This window comes from Pangasianodon hypophthalmus, chromosome 2, assembly GCF_027358585.1.
Source record: "Pangasianodon hypophthalmus isolate fPanHyp1 chromosome 2, fPanHyp1.pri, whole genome shotgun sequence".
In the NCBI taxonomy this organism is placed as follows: Eukaryota; Metazoa; Chordata; class Actinopteri; order Siluriformes; family Pangasiidae; genus Pangasianodon; species Pangasianodon hypophthalmus.
This window is the reverse complement of record NC_069711.1, coordinates 7,282,704-7,300,890: the sequence shown is the minus strand read 5'-3', so window position 1 is coordinate 7,300,890 and position 18,187 is coordinate 7,282,704. Positions and strand designations below refer to the sequence as shown.

The following is an 18,187-nucleotide window of genomic DNA, read 5'->3' as shown; positions in this document are numbered from 1 at the left end:
GTTTTCCTCTCTTTAAGTCAGTTTGTTCTCATTTTATCCTCTGTACTTTATTAGCAAGTGTTGGATGCAACTATTTCATTTTAGTGGAAATTTGGAAATTTTGGAAATGGAAATGGGGTGGAGGCTTGGGGGATGATTATGATAAGGTTTCAAAATGTTTCAAAGAAGTGTAGAAAATGACTATGTTTATGTTTATTTAAGATGGCAATGAACAGGCAACATACTAAGGAGTATCTCTAGATACTAAGGAAATATCCATTTATTCACTCAGCAGTAGCAGCCATTAGAGAAAGCAAGAGAGTATTTACTTCTTTGCAGATGTGGCATCCAATATTTCCATCCCAAACAAATGTCCTACTTGCTTTCTGTGCTCTGATGCATTTTCATTTCGAAATAGCATGCCAGCGTTGTTTACGTTCATCAGTGCAGTGAGACAGCAGTTTGTCCTTCAGTTTTCTCTAACTTCTATACCTATATTTATATACTATGAGTTATATATAAAATGGGTATTTTCTTACCTATGTAGTTGTGCATGTATGATGAAGTGTACAGTTTGAAGCCTTTCTTCAGCTTGCTAGAAGGAGCTTTGCAAGGATTATTAATATATTCTTACTAATTCTTAATATGTCTTATAAGTTATCTTATCCTGCAAGTTTTCTTATATACTATATCTGACAAATATCATTGACATTCATCTTCAGGGGTGCTTGCAGATACAGACTGGTTGTAAAATACAACCATTGCGAGTGTAATGAAAGAACCTGAAACACAGGAGCAGTACTTAGTAAAGCAGTAATGTTTGCACAATGCACCCGTAGGTAAGGGTTTTTCTCTTACCATTCTCTCCATGGTGTAGTGGTCCAGTTGTGCGGGAAATCATTTGCTGATGCGACCAGTGCCATATACCACAACTGGGCCTAGCCATCCTCAGCTTGCTTTTCAGTGTTCTCCAGTGGCCTGTTATTAGCAGTGGCACGCTGGAGTGATGTGTTGCTAATGCAGCTGTTGCTAGCACTCAGACTAGCACTCAGACTAGCACTCATGCGGCTAGCTTTGGGTTCCTTTTGCCTTTTTAATAAATCCAAAATTTGTTAACAAAGAGGATTGTGGCACTTGCTTCTGGTTCTTTTTTTTTTTTTTTTTTAAAGAAATCCCACAACATCAGTTACAGTTATTAAACCCCAAACTTCAGTAATGTTAAATTTAATATCATCCAACAACCGCTGACAGATCTATCCTTATTTAGTTTAAAACATGCGATGCCTGTTCCTTGTTGAAGTATTGCAAGATTTTCACACTCAGCTCAGGTGAAATGAGCTTTCAGAGATTATTTTACTTGTATTTCTCTTAAACATTTTAAAAGTACAAACATATTGTTATCAATAAGAGAATAGTCAGTTACTTATCATTCCCAACAGCCCTCCAACCCGCCAAACCCCCCCCCCCCCCCCTTTCTTTTTTCTTTTTTCTTTTTTTTTTCTTCCACCCCAACCCCCTGCATTATTTAAATCCTGCGTTAACCTAAGTCAACTTTAGATTAGTGGGAATCAATAAAACTCAGAGCTCCACCACCAATAAGAAAGTCTTTATTAGCCAAAAGACCTGACATTTGCAATCTGATAAACTTCCAGGCAGTGTGTTTGTGCGTGAGTCTTGTGATTTTTCCCTCATAATTTTAAGATAAAGCCCTTGTTTCCAAGACACCTCCAGAATGCTGCCAAACAATGCAGCTGACCAATGAACTGAAAGCGCAAAAGCGAAACTCCTGAAATGCATAGCTTTCTCACTTCCAGTAAAACAGTCACCAAAGAAAACTTGCATTAACTGTCAGACTTCCTATTTTCTGTTCCAAAGTTTAATATGAGCAAAATGGGGGGATTTGAAAACCGCTCTTAATAGAGCCTTTCACAGAGGCACAGGATGACAAACAAGCACTTTCATTCAGTGCCTTCCAAAATGCAAATGCCCCTGGCCCTTAACACTTTTTTTATTGAGGTTCCCATGTCACAATATGGCATAGAGTGCATCAGTGACTGCTTTTTCATGTGCTGCATCAGAGCAGTGGAACACATTAAAGTTTTCCAGACAGAAAACGAGATAGTGGGGTTTTCCTGAAGTACTGTTCCTCAATCATTTTAGATCTTTCAGAAACCTTCTAGTCTAATTACTGAAATTATGCTATGTAGAATTGTATGATTGCTTCCCTATCTTAGGTGATATTGATGATAACATCCTCAGTATTTCATGCATTAATTGTTTTCTTATGCGGATATCTTACTATAAAGATGCAGGGCTGGTCTTTGGGAATAAAAGACTTATTCAGTAAAAGGCATTGAAAGTAATAATTGTTTTGTTGTCTTCGCACTGTGTCTTTGGAAACATTGAGGGGAGAAAAAAAGCTATAAACAGTACAGGAAGCAACTGCAATACCACAAAAAGAGAGGACTTCTCCCCTCAACACCTTTTCTTTGAACCAGTGGAAGTAAGGCATGTCAACAGTTTTTTAAGGTCACCAAGTTTCCGTCACAGTCCAAACAGAGGTCCTTAAACGGGGCCTTTTGTTTTGACTCAAGGCGATTCGTGAAGACGGAACTGAAACACAGGTAGTCAAAGAGTCTCCTGCTTTCCTGCTCTCTGCAGTCAGTAGATGCACTGCCTTGCACACTAATGAGAGCTAGGCTGTCACAATGTGGAAAGCAAAAGCAATTATGTCCTTATCTGGGCTTTGCAAAGCCACTCTGCTCTTCTAAGTTGAGGAGAAAATGCATTCACTGATTGCTTCAACTTCTGTTGGCCTAAATTTCAGTCTTGCCCTTCGAGCTATTCACACCAGTGAGCTTAACAAAATTTTCTTTACCTTCAAAGAGAGCTATTTCTTAAATTGGATTTGGCACATTTATTGATAGATCAAAGTCCCTGTGTGATTGCATTAGTAAGTGATGGCCACTCATATGGCAAGTCCTGGTTATAGAAGAGTGTAAGTGCATGATCATCATCTTTCCTAAAAACAGTTTGAATGTCATTTCATGATTCTTAAAAAAAACATAAAGGCAATTCAATCGATATCCAAGATGTTGAGATAACTTGTTATACAATATAATGTTCATTCTTTTTGTCTATCTACTATACTCTCATACAGCTGGCTGAAATTAAATTGATTGTTTATTCCTGAAATAGCAAAAATTCAAATGTGACACCTAAGCTACAGGAGGCCCAACTGCTAAATATTAATATGGGAAAATCGTGTATGATATTCTGAAAAAAAAAAAAATCAGAAAAAATAAGTGCCTCAACAGTCATTTAAGTAGAAAGGTTTTTAGTTCTATGAAGAAAAGTGCTCAAAGCTCATTCTTTTAACATATATGAATTTTCATGAGCATTATCTTGGGATATAGCCTATTTTCATTTGAATTCTCTTCCTACTTTCGCTTGTTCCCAAGCAGTGCCACGTTACTTGTGAGAGAAAGCATTTTGACATATTTTCATTTGATGTCGTATTTACAAAGCTCAAGTTAGAGGCAGTGAGTGTGAGGTGTGGCTTCCAGAACACTCTGGGCAAAAGCCGCTCACTCCAAATTTCGGTGACCTCTAAGATAGATAGTGATTCAGCAAACTATTTGAGCATCTTGCAATCAATCTCTCTCTCTCTCTCTCTCTCCACCCTCCCTCTCTCCCCCTCTGTCTCCCTCTCTCTCTCTCTGTCTGTCTCTCTTCTCTCACACATACACACACTGCCTTTTCATCATGATTGGATGACACACTTCCTTTACTTCCTTTGTATGAAAACGGGTTTCTATAGAGTGGAATATTACTCATGTATTGCTGCATGACTTATAAGAGGTTGTCTGCTGCACTCTTTAGCTTGTCTATTTCTTCTCATCTTTGAAGTTTTTGTCAGGAGTACACAATGCATGCTTACTGTTCAAACTAGCCTGATTGCTCAGCTGTACACAGTCAATAGATGAGAGCGGAGTCAAACAAAAGGATCGTCAAAATAAGATTCATCTGTTTCTTTGGCATTCCCATAAAAGAGCCTGCAAAAATGAATCATTGAATCATTGAGGACATATCATATAATGTAAAGCTTAATCATAAAATATCATTTAAACATTAATACGAAATTAAACATATAGTTTTTTGTACAAAAAAGCTTTATTCATGTTATGATTTTATGTATTTCAGATAAAGACACAGCACAAAAATCCATTCAGCACATCATTCTTTGAAAGAGAAATCCCAATTCCTCAAATATGAACCCACTGTTAATGATTAGCACTGAAAGTCATGTTTAAGCAAATGCAACAACGTTCTATCGGTGAAATTCATCAAGGTGTACGACAGCCAAGCTCGGCTCGTAGAGCAACGGATGAATAGAAATGTACAATAAAGGAGAAAGGACGCTGATCTCTTTAATCTGCGTCACCACAAGGCTTCTGAGAGTGTCACAAACACCTGTTAAGTATGCACGCTAACAGTAGCCCTGCTAGACTCTTTGTTATATCAATTCACAACCACTTTGGCTGACATCATAGGTCAAAAAGGTAGTGGCGAATTATGTCGCTGCCCAGAGTAATAATTAACATGTTAGCCTATGATTTCTGTAATCAGAATTCTGGTTTAATGTGAATATTAAGCAGAGTGGCTGCTGTTAGACGTGATGTGTTCAAATAGATCCCAATCAGGAAATATAATGGCAATTAAACAGGAAGGGCTTAAGTGTGAATGCTAGGTGGCTGAAGGCAGAAAGGACTATGATAAGTTGCATTTTATATAATAAACCATTTTTAAAAATATTCGTATCATTTACATGTGGGTAAAGTAGAAAGCCAAGACTCTATGAATTCTGACAATGTTTGTATCAGTTAATAAAAAAAGTTATAAACTGGAAAAAAGACTGATCCACACTTGCCAATCCCAAAGAGGCAAAACATTCAAGGATGAATTGACTACAGGAGTCAAAGAAAAATTGGAGTGATCTGGAAATGAGAGATCTTTCTGTCAGTCAAAGCAAGCATAAAATCCTTCGTCAGATGAATGGCACAGTACGGGATGCATCTTTCATGAGCAACTCCGAATCACAAAGAACATGGCATGAGTAAGACACAGCTGATAGATAAACTAAAGTGTTTAAAGCATACACTTCAGCAAATTTAATGATTTGTTAAATGTCACATCCTGTATGAGAGAAATTTCATGGGAAGTGTGAATGATGCAGATGTCCTTATTTTTCAGTATGAGAGAAGCTGTAGACAAAGGCACCGCTTTAGAACCTCTTTTCATTTGGCTCTGTAATGTCTTATCTCACTTTTCAGGAGTATAAAAATATAATTTTCATGATGATGTGCAATTAAGGTCCAAAAGTCTGAAAACATGTTGAAAATTTTTTTTTTTTTCATTTAAAATTGGAAATAAACAGAAGGTTTTAGAATTTTGTAGTATTTAATACAAATGTTCAGTATCTTCAATATTTAATATTCAAGATCCTGCACTATTTCTAGGTCCCTATTTAAATGGAAGCAAATTTGTGATACTGACCATGTTAACTGCTTTGTACCAAAGGTCAGATTTTCCTCATTCTTAATCTCTTCTATTAAGGCATGTGTTCAGACGATATTCCGATGGATTTGATCTAAAAAAGATCCGAAGATTTTGCACAAACTTGTGGAGTCCATGTCAGCTTAAGTGCACACTGCCATTAAAGCAAAAAGAGGACGTACGAAATTCCAAGAAACTCTGAAATTCATGTAAAGATTCTACTTTTCACATTAAATTAGAAAAGAGTGTAAAATCAGAGCATTTTCACTAGTGGTCTCAGACTTTTGGACCTCACCCTCTGTATCCTCCATGAACCTTTTCAACAGGAACACACTGCTATAGTCAATACATTAAAACACCTCTTAAACAGTCCAGCTCTGATTGTGTGTCCATGTTATCCAGGCTAACCACATTATCAGAACAGGTATGTGGAGGTATGAATTATTCAGTCCCACAATGCTAGACAAAAAAAAAGTGGATTTTCACAGTAATGTCAGGAGTAAAGCAGCATGTGGATTATAAAACTGCAAGACTGTTCAGCATAAGCCTAAGAGACATAAATGAACACCTACATGGTTGGATGATCAGCTTTCAGTGTGGCTATAAGGCAGTGTTTCTCAATCCTGCTCCTGGAGTGCCTCCGCCCTGCCCAATTTATTGTTTTTTCCCTGTTCCCAACTCACTTGATTCAACTCATAAGCTAATGAACATCCCTGAAACAGATTGAACTCGGAGTGTTAGAGAAGGCAAAGCATGAAAATGTGCAGGGCGGTGGTTCTCAGAAGACTGAGAAACACTGCTGTAAGGAAATTGCTCACATTATTGGCCTAGTGGGTTCAAAGCCACCAGATGTGCACTGCAGGTGCTGCTATACAATAGATCACAAGGCCGTAGGGGTCAGTGCAATGTAAAATGAGAGCACTTATAGTTATAAACACTGTGTAAGAAAGCATAGGGTATCCTGGAACTGACTAAAATACAGATAGCTATAAATGAAGTAAAGTTGATTTGCACAAGTAGGGAAGTCTCTTAGAACCCAGCAAACTACAACACACATCAGAACTGGCCTTAAAACATTTAATGGATATTTTATTGATATTCTTCATACTGCTTATGGGTGCCTGATAATATTTCCTATGCAGACTTTTCAAAGTGAAAGTTCCAGGTGATTGCTGGTAAAGTAATTAACCAATGCAATCAATCGTGCAAAGCTAGCAGGGACATTTACATAATAATAGAATTTCCCAGCACACCTTATACAGTTTTGCCTACAGGCCCCAGGACCTAGTATCCTCTAATTATTTTCAGGGTGTCTGGGAATAACAACATCTTTTTACACACGTAAGTGCCTGGCCTGATTAACTGTTTTGTTCCTTTTTTTTAAGTTATTTTTCTGTCAAGTTTTACCACCAACTGCTTTATCCCATTTTCGTTTGTGTATTTTATGTGCGTGATCACTTAAAAATGCTATTCACTTTACTTCAAGAGCACTGAGATAAGAGCTGGGGTTGCTTTCATTCACCTGGTGCGCGTGAAGCAAGGAATGATTCATCATTCATGTAATATTCCTGCATTTTCAAAATCATCTAAACAATCTTGGTTTATTCATGAGCAATCACTCTCGTCCAGGGGTAAACACACACACACACACACACACAAATATCTGCATCCTCAATTCACTAGAAATATCTCACAGTATTCTGTAGCCTTGTGTGATCATGACCTGCATGCCAATTCAAACACACCTGATTTTTTTTCCCCTTCAAGTCCATAGGATTTTACTTTTATTAAGAGGAACTCACAAGCAAAGTTAATCCTTGGTGCAATTTTCCGCTGTTGGATTAACCGTGTATTGTAATATAACATTCCGTCTCCCAACCCTGACCCCAGTCCTCAGGCTCATCTCTCCTTAAAAGGCATCAGCTCGATGCTGAGGCCTTATCTTGGCCGGCTAACCAGAATTAGCCCAGGCTTATCTCATTAAAGCGGCAGGAGGAGAAGAGGCTCGGATATGGATGCTTCCAAGAAACATTAATCTCACTTGTTAGAAATCTGATTTTGCAGCACAGGAGGCGTTTGTTTGGCGGCACACTTTCCGCCTGCAGCCCTCTGCAATGGACTTCCTCTGCTGGCAGGTGGGAAGATGATGGTGATGATCCACACAGAGCTCTATGCCTGCAGCACTGCTGCATTAAATTACTATCGAACCACTGAACTACTTTCATTTTGAGCTAGGACATATCTCGTTTTTTCATTCCTGCTCTTCACAGTGTAAGCTCTAAAACCACTCAGAGCACATATGTACACAGGGTTTAGAGGTGCTGCATTGCTATGCATGTTAAATGACTGAAGGATTGTTTTAATGAATTTGTCTCCCTGACTTCATGTTTGTCCAACGTTCTCAATTGGCTTATATAAACATGCAAAATACCCCAGGGCTCTAGATCTTTGACTTTTGTTAAGGCTGAGCACTGGGGGAAGCAGCTTATTGATTTCTGGGGTAACATGATTAAAATAGGTTCATCAGGACTCTTCATTTAAAAACCTGTCAACAACAAACAGTCTCATAAGTGTGGTGAAGGAAGCTCGAACACAAGTTAGCCTGTCTCCTACTGTTTATTTATTTATTTATTTATTTTCATATTTTCCTTGACAGCATGTTTATCCTCAAAGTTATATTGCAGTCAATGTGAGTGAACCTAACATTTGGTGCTAGCAGTTTTATCGTGACAAGTGATGTGTGTTTGCCCAAGACCTTTGGTGAGGATGCCAATCAGGAAAGCTGATCACATAATGGTTGTTGCCATAATCACAGGGAGTGCCATCTGTGATCAAGTCTGCCAATGGAAAGTCTGAAAAAGACAGAGCAGACAGGAGAAATCACTCAATAGGATTACAGTCCTGCAAACTATATCACACACACACACACAAGTGCAAATGTCTCATGTAATTGTCATCCTGCGATTTAACGGTTAACATTTCACTACCCTGTGTACACAGTAGACCGTTTGCAATGGAAAAGTGCAGCTCCAAGCATGCAACATCTATCTCTTTCCATGCTTGACTACAGTGTAAAATGAATACCTGATGTGAGTCAGTTGTGGTGTACGTTGCACTCACCTATAAACCAAGATCTGGAATCAATTTAGAGGTTGTTAATGTGTCAAGGGGAACTGCATGTAAACACTCATGGGTACTTCGTCTGGAGAGACATATGGCGGTAGAGTTCATAAAGAGCGCTCATCAGATATCCGGCAATTATTTTAGGCATGTGTGGGTTCAAAGGAGCTGCTGAGAAATAAACATGTTACAGCTTTGAAACTGAATAAAAACACCTGCTAAATGAGTCTTGTCCTAAACAAGTGGGAATCAACCAAAAAAAAACTGACTCAAACCTGTTTGTCATCATTTATGGTGACTACATGCAGGTAATTTCTTTTAGGTCCGAAATGTCCATATTAACCATACAGCTTGTAAGCGTTCTTCTCTATTTTTTAAATCTTTAACTCATTTCTGTAGAGATATCTTAACATCTGCTTCTGTAAGAAGCTGGTTTTAACATGTGTCTAGGTTTATTTGATACAGATTTGAAAGTGGAGCACCAGAAGCTTCTTTAATAGCTCTGGCAGTGAATATAACAGTCCTTAGGACTGAGTTTCCGAAAAAGCTTTGCAGCAAAAAGGGCATAAAATCCATCTCTCGGTTAAGATGATCTTATCTTACAGATGTTTTTAGATCTCCAGGGATAAAATGGTGTGGATCCAGCAGACGGCATTCTCTGTTGGTTTGATGTTGCTGAGCTTGTCATGCCACTGACCCATCAAGTTCCGTACCCTACTTTTTACTCCTCAGCCTATATCGATGCTCTGGGAGTTCCTTTCTAATGCTAAAGCATAGATCACCAAAGACAGGATGGTGGAGTTGATCAAGACCCAGGTGAGCACATGGTGCAGGTTGTCAGTGTTGCCTGAAGGTTACGCTGAGGTTATTTCCTGGAGCGGAGAACACCTGTGCTCCCCATGCGCTGAATTTGGCTTGGCGAATGAGGTGATTTGTTAGTTTTTGCAGGTAGTGCAGTTTTTCCCCAACTGGTCTGATTGCCTGCTTTTGCAGCACCCTGACTGTCAGAAAAATTCTGTTTCGAGAGGTCAGTAGATAATGTTTGTCAAATTGTTGGAATTATAAACATAGGCCATTATTTGAGACAACTCTGAATAGAAAAAATGTTAATTACTATTAACGAGGGATTAGAGCTTAAAACAAATGATGCACATAATATGTGTCAGAGTTGTTTTGGTTTGTGAATGCCAGATGAAATGGGCCTGGAAGAACCCTGTAATGCTGGTGGCTTACTGTGAACCATGGAGAAGAGGGACACAAAGGCACAGAGATGGTGAGAGAGACGAGGAGGGAGGGGAAGTTGTCCTCTAGGCAGTACCAAGAACAATGTCAGGTTTGTTCGGCCTGGCTGAACTCCGGAAAGCTGGCAGCTTTGTCCATCCTTTCCGCAGCTTTATTCTTTCCCTCTGTCCACTGTCCTCCGCTGCTTACCTCCATAAGTGCTTATGCAAAGTTCATAAGGCTCCCCTCTGTTTGTGCAGCCCATAATGGCAGCCCCATCCTGCTGGCACTTAAAGGGAGTGCCAAGGGACCTGGACTGACACAGCAGTGAGTGTTCTCAGTGTCTGCTTTTGGCAGTCTGCTCTCACGATTAAACACACCACAGTGTTTCTGCTAAATCCCATTTCTCTGTCATTTGAAGCACATTGACGTTTTAGAGCGGTGGATGATTCAAGATGAAACTTGTTTGTGTTATTGGTTAAATGAAGATGAATGAAGACTAATCATAGTATTTCATCTATATAAACAGATCAGCTGTTTTCTTAATCCCTTGTGTGATTTATTTTCACTGATAGCGGTACCTTTATTGCCTTTCATTTGCCAGAACATCTGTTGCTCAAGTTCACACAGGACAGATCATTCTGGTTCCTCAGAACTGGGCTTATATGATTTATTGCTCTGATTAAAATCTGAGGATGAAGCATTTATTGTAATACGAAGGAAAACATTGGCATACAGAAATATAGAAAGACCAGTTGTGTCTTTCATATAGTTAGTTAAGATAATTAGCTACAGTCAGAAAGAATGAAATTAATGAAACCTTCAAAAGGCAAGCTCACAAATACGTTCATTATAATTGATTTCTAATAAAGAGTTTTCCTGTAAATTTAGTGGTATTCCAACTAATTGATCTGTTAGGATCACACTTCCTACAGCAATAAAAGCATGATATAGGCTTATGTAGAATCTCTTCTGCGAATCTCTTCTTCTTTTTTTTCAAGGACATTTTTTTTCCTGTGCTTTGAAGCTTTTTCTGTCCCATAATGACCCATATCAGTATAATTCAAGCACGACCCCCTACCCTCCCCCGGTTCCAATTTTCCTCTTGCCTCTTCCCTGTTAAACTGTAAGTCATACACCCCATTCCACATCATATATCATCTCGATTCTCCCCCTCACCGCCCTACTCCCCAACGTAATGGGAGCGGACTGGGTTCTTTCCTCAGTTTGCTGGTGAGGGGATTGTTACTAGCCCACCTATGGCTATGTTGTGAGTCAAATAAAAATCACATGCTCTTTGGGTTTCTGGTCGTGTTCTTGATTATGTTCCCATTGAATTAGTGCCAATTAGTTGGACATAAGCAGCCACTTGCAGGTGTTTGTAGGTGTCTTGGAGAACCAGAGCAGAGTGTTATATTGTACATGCTCATTTCTGTGTGTGTTTACATAAGCTCATTGATGCAGCTATGGTTGCAGAAATGCAGACAGTTTATTGATTATGAGTTATACAATAATATTCTTTCTACAAGAACACTGAATGATTGCAGTAGTTGAAACATGACACTGTACATAGACTAATACGCATCAGAAGAACTTACATTAGATTACATTTCTGGAGTATACTATGTGTCCCTATTCAACATTCCTTCACTGGTGCCTCTCTCTCTCTCTCTCTCTCTCTCTCTCCCCCCACCCGCTCAATGCAGTGAATAGCTCTCAGATCAGGCTTTGTGCAGCATGATTGTCACTCACTTAATGAGCTCCTTTGCCAAGGGAGAGGCTCTGGCAGCATACGGTTTCCCTGTGCCTCCCATCTCGTGGCCGCCTACAGAGCACTTTGTCAGTTCCTCGTATCACGCATTCTTGTCTGCATTCTGTTTTCAGTCTGTTGTAATGTGTATCAGAGGAAGGGGTTAGCCAGAGGCAGAAGGAAAGAAGAGAATGGAGCGAGGACTTGTGAGTAGTGAGACTTCTGTTTTGTGTGCTTTGGCTGAGCTTGTTACAAGTGCGTCAGGTGGGGGATTACAGTAGCAAAGCAAGTGTTTTGGGTCTCTGCACATGTGTTATGGGTGGCGGGTTAGAAAGAAAGGTGAGACTTAAGCGCGAATGGATAAAGAGATTTGAGGATTTTTTTTTTTATTATTTTGTCTTTTGGTCTTTAGGAACAAATAGGAAAAGAGTTTGGGTGTCTTGTTACTTTCTCAATCCCCTGGGGTACAGTATACTCATTTATTGTGCTGTATCTCATACTTTGTTCATCTGTTGCTCCGTAAGAATGCATGAAATTTTCTTTTTTGAAAAGTGCATCAGATTAAATTGTGTGCTTTTGTGCAAAAATGAGTAAACATTTACATCCTGCTGGTTTTATGGTGACAGTTGTTAGAAAGCTTCCTGTGACGCTGGACTTTCTCAGATAGTCAATCATAAAAGAAGAGATAAAAGAGATACAACTGGCTTATGTAAGCACTGGAATGATGAACAAGCACAGAACATTTTTACTATAACCACCAAATCTTTAAACAGCCTGTCGTGAAGACTTTATCCAGATCACAGCAGGAAGTTCACGTTTGTATCATTCAGGATAGCACTTATGAATCACACCTCCAGAACCTGAAACTCAGTGGTCATAGGTTCAATTGTGGAAACAGAGCAATAGGTAAAAGCAAATAAGAGCTATTCTTTACTCACTGCTCCACCTCACCACACCAAGTCTCTACAGCACTGGGAAATCAAAATCTCCCTCTCGGCACAGAAAGCAAATTGGCTTCAGGTTCTAATGCAGGGAATCTGGAATGTAATTTTCATCCATCTTTTCCAACTGTGACCAGCTGCTTTCTGGGAGATTGCCAACATCCGTCAGATGTTGTGAGTGAATGTGGTGAGGGCCTTGTCTGTTCCTACCAAATAATCCAACAGTCTCTCCTGTGAAATTACTCTCAGCCACACACCCACTTCATGCCACTCGGAGCGGATCACAGGCTAACATCATTATTGTCCTGAGAATGGATCCTCTGTGATTCACAGACTTCAAAGAGACAGAAACAGGAGGAAGAAAACCAGAGAAAGTAATTCCCTTTGTGTTCACAAACACAAGCTCTCGTTTACGTGCAATTTTAATTAAGCATTTTCCCCTCACTTGTTCTATCTACAAACCCCAATCCATCTCTCTCACCTCTCTTTCATTCTCTCTTCCTCTCTCACTTTCAACTTGACAGCACATCTGTGATCACAGAGCCCCTATAATACGCTCTCTTTCATTCTTTACTGCCTCGCGTGTGACCTCAGCTGTACAGACAATTTATTATTTTTCCTGTAGTGTAGTCTGTAGTGGCACTGTTTTTCCTCAAGTTGACTCGAAGAGCACATCCTTGTAATTTACACTCCGACATGTGGCACTCAGATAGGTTCTGTTTCCTGAGCTGCACGAAGGCAAACTGCAGTAACTGTGCTAAACTGAAAAAGTTTTAAACACCCTGACAAATTTGATCTGCTCCAGAATTATTGGTACCCTTAGGAAAGATGGATAAAATGGTTATTAGAATGTCTGTGAAAAATTAGGTTAATCTGACACTGATTGAACTGAGGCAAGAGTAAGGAATCTCAGAGCACTCCTCAGTAGAGAATCTCTCGAACATCCTCCAGGGTCCTGCAGCCTCTCTTGTGGATTTTACTCTTCAGCACAGCCAACGGGTTTTTAATGAGTTTATGTCAAAATCTTGATTCTGTGTTCATTGAACCACCTTTGTATGGATTTGGACAATTTGGATTAACTGTTGTGCTGAATGTTCCAACCACAACCCAGCTGTAGCTTCTTGCCAGAGGCAGCCAGATTTTCATTCAAAATCTCCTGGTGCTTCATGGAGTCCATGATGCAGAACATCCACTCCATGTAATATTTAACAGCAGTTATTTTCAGTATAATGGTAAAAGCTATACTTCTCTAACCATGATCCTTGGTGTAATTTTTGCCTCTCTAACCAACCTTCTCACTTTGTGTGGAGGAAAAATACACTTGCACCTTCTTCCGGAAGGTTCATTACAAGTCTGAGTCTTCTTAATTATTGCTCTATCAGTGGATATGAGCATTTTCAGCTAGTAATTATAGCCATTGCCTGAGTCATGAAGGTCAACACACTTTTGTCTCATTTCATTTGTGTATTATCTTTCATTTGTGTATTAGCTTCCAGAAAAGAATTTCATTGTTCAGGGAAGCTTGGTTTCCTCACTGTGCACATGACAATAACCGCTTTGAATCTTGAATTCTCTAATCTTCCCAGTGTTGATGAATGACATGGAATTTGCCCCTTTGGGTCATCTCATATTTATACCTGTGAAATGAACAGTGAAACAGGAAGTCATGGATGACCACTTAAGTTTCCTAAACCTTCAGGTGAAAAAAGAAAAAAGTAAACTGTAAATGGGAACATGCTTCAGTTGTATTTTGTTCATAAGGTTATAATTTCTAGGTGGGTCAATAATTATGACAGATATGGTTTTGTAAAATAAATGAACAAACACATAAAGAAAGAAAGAAAGAAAGGAAGGAAGAAAGAAAGTGCCGTAATGACAGTCTTAAGGATTCTATTCAATGGCCTTTAATGATTTGAAGAATGAGGACATTTCTGACTTTCCACAATATTGTCTGTGTTTGATTTATAATACTACAAGTATTGAAATTTGGTACATATTAAGTTCTTGGTTTTTTTGTCTTTTGTAACAAATAACATGGGAAATGTTTTACAGACTTCTTTCATTTACACTTTCTTGTTGTGTTTACATGTCCCTACTGTCAGTCTAGTTATAGGCACTCCTTTGAACGTCCTGCAGTCCATCTCCATTTCTCCATCTCCATCTCCAAAGTCTCAGAAAGGCAAAAATGGGGTAATTCAGTGGCATATACTTTTGCTGTAAGGGAAAACAACACAATTTAATGCAAAAAACCTGTAAATCTTCATAATACTGTAAATCTTCAGTAACTCCTGGAATTAATTTTACAAGATGGAAAAACCCACTGAGAACATTGGAGATTTCCATATTTACATTTATGGCATATGGCAGACATCCTTATCCAGAGTGACTTACATTTATCTCATTTATACAACTGAGCAGTTGAGGGTTAAAGGCTTTGCCCTAGGGCACAGCAGTGGCAGCTTGGTGGTGCTGGGATTTGAACTTATGATCTTCCGAGCAGAAGTCCACCTTTACATTATGAAAAGCAACATGCCTCACCGGACTAAAACAGTCAAATCAATGGCATCAACATCATGCTGGGGGGCTTTCCAGATTCACTCCATTGAGCTCAATGGTATTTATAGCATAAGCTGAGATTTTCTCCAGAAATGCCAGAGCATTTTCCAGCATTTGGGTGCATGAGTCGCGAACACCTCAAAAGAGCAAGAAATTACTTTTCACAGGTGAACACTCTGACAATATGTGTCTTCCTTTTATAAGGGGTTTATGCAGGAGGACAGACAGGTTTCCAGTTAGTTACTGCTTATTACTGTTTCTCTTCTCTTTAACTCGACTTATGTTTCTAATGTAGCTTGTATTTGTGACTTGTTGTGGATTTGCAAAAGATTACATCTTAGCAAGTGTGGGTCCCTTGAGGGCTAGTGGTTAGGCCAAGGCGCTCTCACCCCTGTGGTCTGGGTTCGATTCCCAGCCAGGGAGCCATCCACATGACAGTGAAGTCCCAGTCCCAGTGCTGGTGCCAAAAAAAAAAAAAATGGGAAGGGTTGTGTCAGGAAGGGCATCTGGCATAAAAACTGTGCAAAATCAAACATGCAGGCCAATGATCTGCTGTATTGACCCCTAATGGGAGCAGCCAAAAGAACAACATCTTAGCAAATATCTTGAGTATAGTTAAATTTAGCTAGTAGTTCCCATTTGTTAAAATTGGAAAATATAAGACTATTTAGCCTATTTCTATGCAGGTTTATTCATCCAATTTGTTGTCAGCTAGCTTATTAATTAACTGGAGCCCATTTTACACCAGAAGGCATGGGTAAACATACACACGTCAGTATTGACTGTCAGATTAATGTAAACATGCATTACCACTGGTAGAAAGTGGGCTTTATAATGCATATAAGCTATGTAGTTAGATTAGTTAGTTATCTGTGGTAATAAAGCTAAAGAAGGCTGTATTATTAAAAAAATGGCCTTCATACTAACAAAATAGGCTTGATGCTAAGAAAGTTGTGCTAACAAGAGCTTTAAAATTTTTGGGACATTCTAGTGTGAAGTGTGAACTTGCAATTACTGGCAAACCTTTTCAAAAAGTCAGGAGGAGCGTTTGAAAGGGCGCGTCTCCTTCCACTGTCACATTGAGCTTCGAAAGATACATAAGTAATAAAACATGATGGGGCATGCTGTAGGAGAGTAATCCACACCAGGGTGTTATGATATGGCTGAGGCAATGCATCTGGGCCTGGTTTATGCTTGACACATGACTTCGCGGTTACACACGAGCGGTTACACACGAGCGGCATTGCTCACACACCTGTCCGCGTATCTTATGTACACTCAGTAGATGGCACGTCAGAGGCAAAACACCCCTGTCTGCCAGGTTTCCAAGTTGATCTGTTAATCATTTAGAGATTTTAAACACACTGAAGAGATCTGTTCTCTTTAAAACGTTCCACCATCATTGTGATTACTGTCATGAGCTGCGTCTCAAATCGAAATCTCTGACCTTACTTTTAAAAGAATTACTAATCTAGAAAATCCAGAAGACTGGTATGCAAAACAGACCTTTTGGTAAGCTTGAAGGCATGAGAGGTTTTTAAAATTCAAACACTAACTGTAATAGGTAAACCTTTTAGTATTAGTACTCAATAACTAGAATAGTACACGCATATGTGATTTGAAAGGCAGTGCTAGGTTCTATATTAATAATTTTCTAATAATAATTTGCAAAATAAATGAATGAAACCAAAGAGAAGTGTGCGAGGTTCTCTCACAATCTCTTGTAAATCAAGCAACTCCATTTGGGGTTTGGGAACCCCCGTGATAACGACAGGTGGAGCTGACTGTTGAGTTAAGTTAGCTGCCAAATGGAAGGCTAGCAAGCTTCCTAAATAACAAAGATGAAGTCTTGGCTATTGCAGATCATTATTACACATCCATAAATGTTCATGATCCTCACTAATAACGTCAGTCAGCTAGGTAACAAGAGCTAATTTAAACCATACTCATAAATGTTCACAATGTACAATGTGTACTCAGCTACCATATTTTGGTTTCAAAGCCAGCAGTTGATGAAGCATTTAGCTTAGGTTTAACACAATTATAGATGAATTCAGTAGCTGCAATCAGACTATCAGGAAGACTGAGTCCTGTACATATATTTACTGTGGTTGCCTTGGATTTTAGTTTTGTACAGTATTTATTACAATCCTATTTTTCCAGCAGAGATAATGTTTAAATCTGGTTACTTTGGCACAAGATAAAGTAGTCCAAATTTTCTTCTCAGTTATTACGGAATATTTTTGTGTGAAAAAAGCCTGTGAATGTGTTAATGTTTTCCATCGAATGGAAGAACTCATGAATAATTGTTAGCTTGTTACAAAACAAAAATGGTGTTTTCTTAGTTTAGGCATCCATTAGGAACAGCAGAACTACTATCCTTCCTGTTTGCTTTTGCCTGTAGTGAGTCTTTGTGGAGTGAAAGCTTGACTTAGACCCCAGGAAAGCCTAATCAATAAAATCAAGAAAAGCAGGTTGCAGTTTACTGATTTTGGGAAGGTGCTGGATTTGATGGGGCTTTTAAATTGTGTTTTTGCTAGAGTCAGGGGACCTGTCCATCTCTGTCGCCTGCAGTGCGTTTCACTGCGGTCATGGGGTTATTCGTCATCCTGTCACAGGGGAGCTTAGGTCAGGAACTCCACTGTTCATTTATTGTGGCTCAGGCTGTATCCATCAACTTCATCATCCTCTTATTCCGCTTCCCACACGAGCCTGTTCTAAAGACCGTTGCAATTCTTTGGCCTAAACTAGTTTAATAACTGATGTATTTTTAATGTGTTTTGAAGCTGTGGCTTGATTTTTAGGTTACTCATTTTAACTTAGAACTGGTGTAAATACCGGTGTTGTTTGTACAATAAGGGGTTTCTATCATAACTGGAAAAAGCTAGCTGTTAGCTAACTGCTGCTAAAGCTAGCTAGGCATGATGTCTCTATATGACAGCTAATACAGACAATGATTATTTTCTATAATTTCTATGCTCTCTTACCATTACTATCACCATTAGCCTGGCTATCCAGGAAGAGCTTGCTTTTTCCAAATCTGATTACACTAGATAACTTATTA

General features: G+C 39.1%; 1 protein-coding gene across 8 annotated transcripts in view; it reads left to right on the top strand.

Annotated features, from left to right (window-relative positions):
- chl1b (cell adhesion molecule L1-like b) overlaps positions 1-18,187 on the top strand; it is an 88,587-nt gene that overhangs the window by 19,359 nt on the left and 51,041 nt on the right. For 2 of the 8 annotated variants that reach the window (XM_053229337.1, XM_026914949.3), the window contains exon 1: positions 11,635-11,832. The exons of 2 other annotated variants lie outside the window; for them this stretch is intronic. The gene's annotated coding sequence lies outside the window, so the exon portion shown is untranslated. Of the gene's footprint in view, positions 1-11,632; positions 11,833-18,187 lie in introns of those variants that run through there. 4 more of the 8 variants (XM_053229331.1, XM_053229321.1, XM_053229341.1 and 1 more) reach the window with 4 other exon arrangements.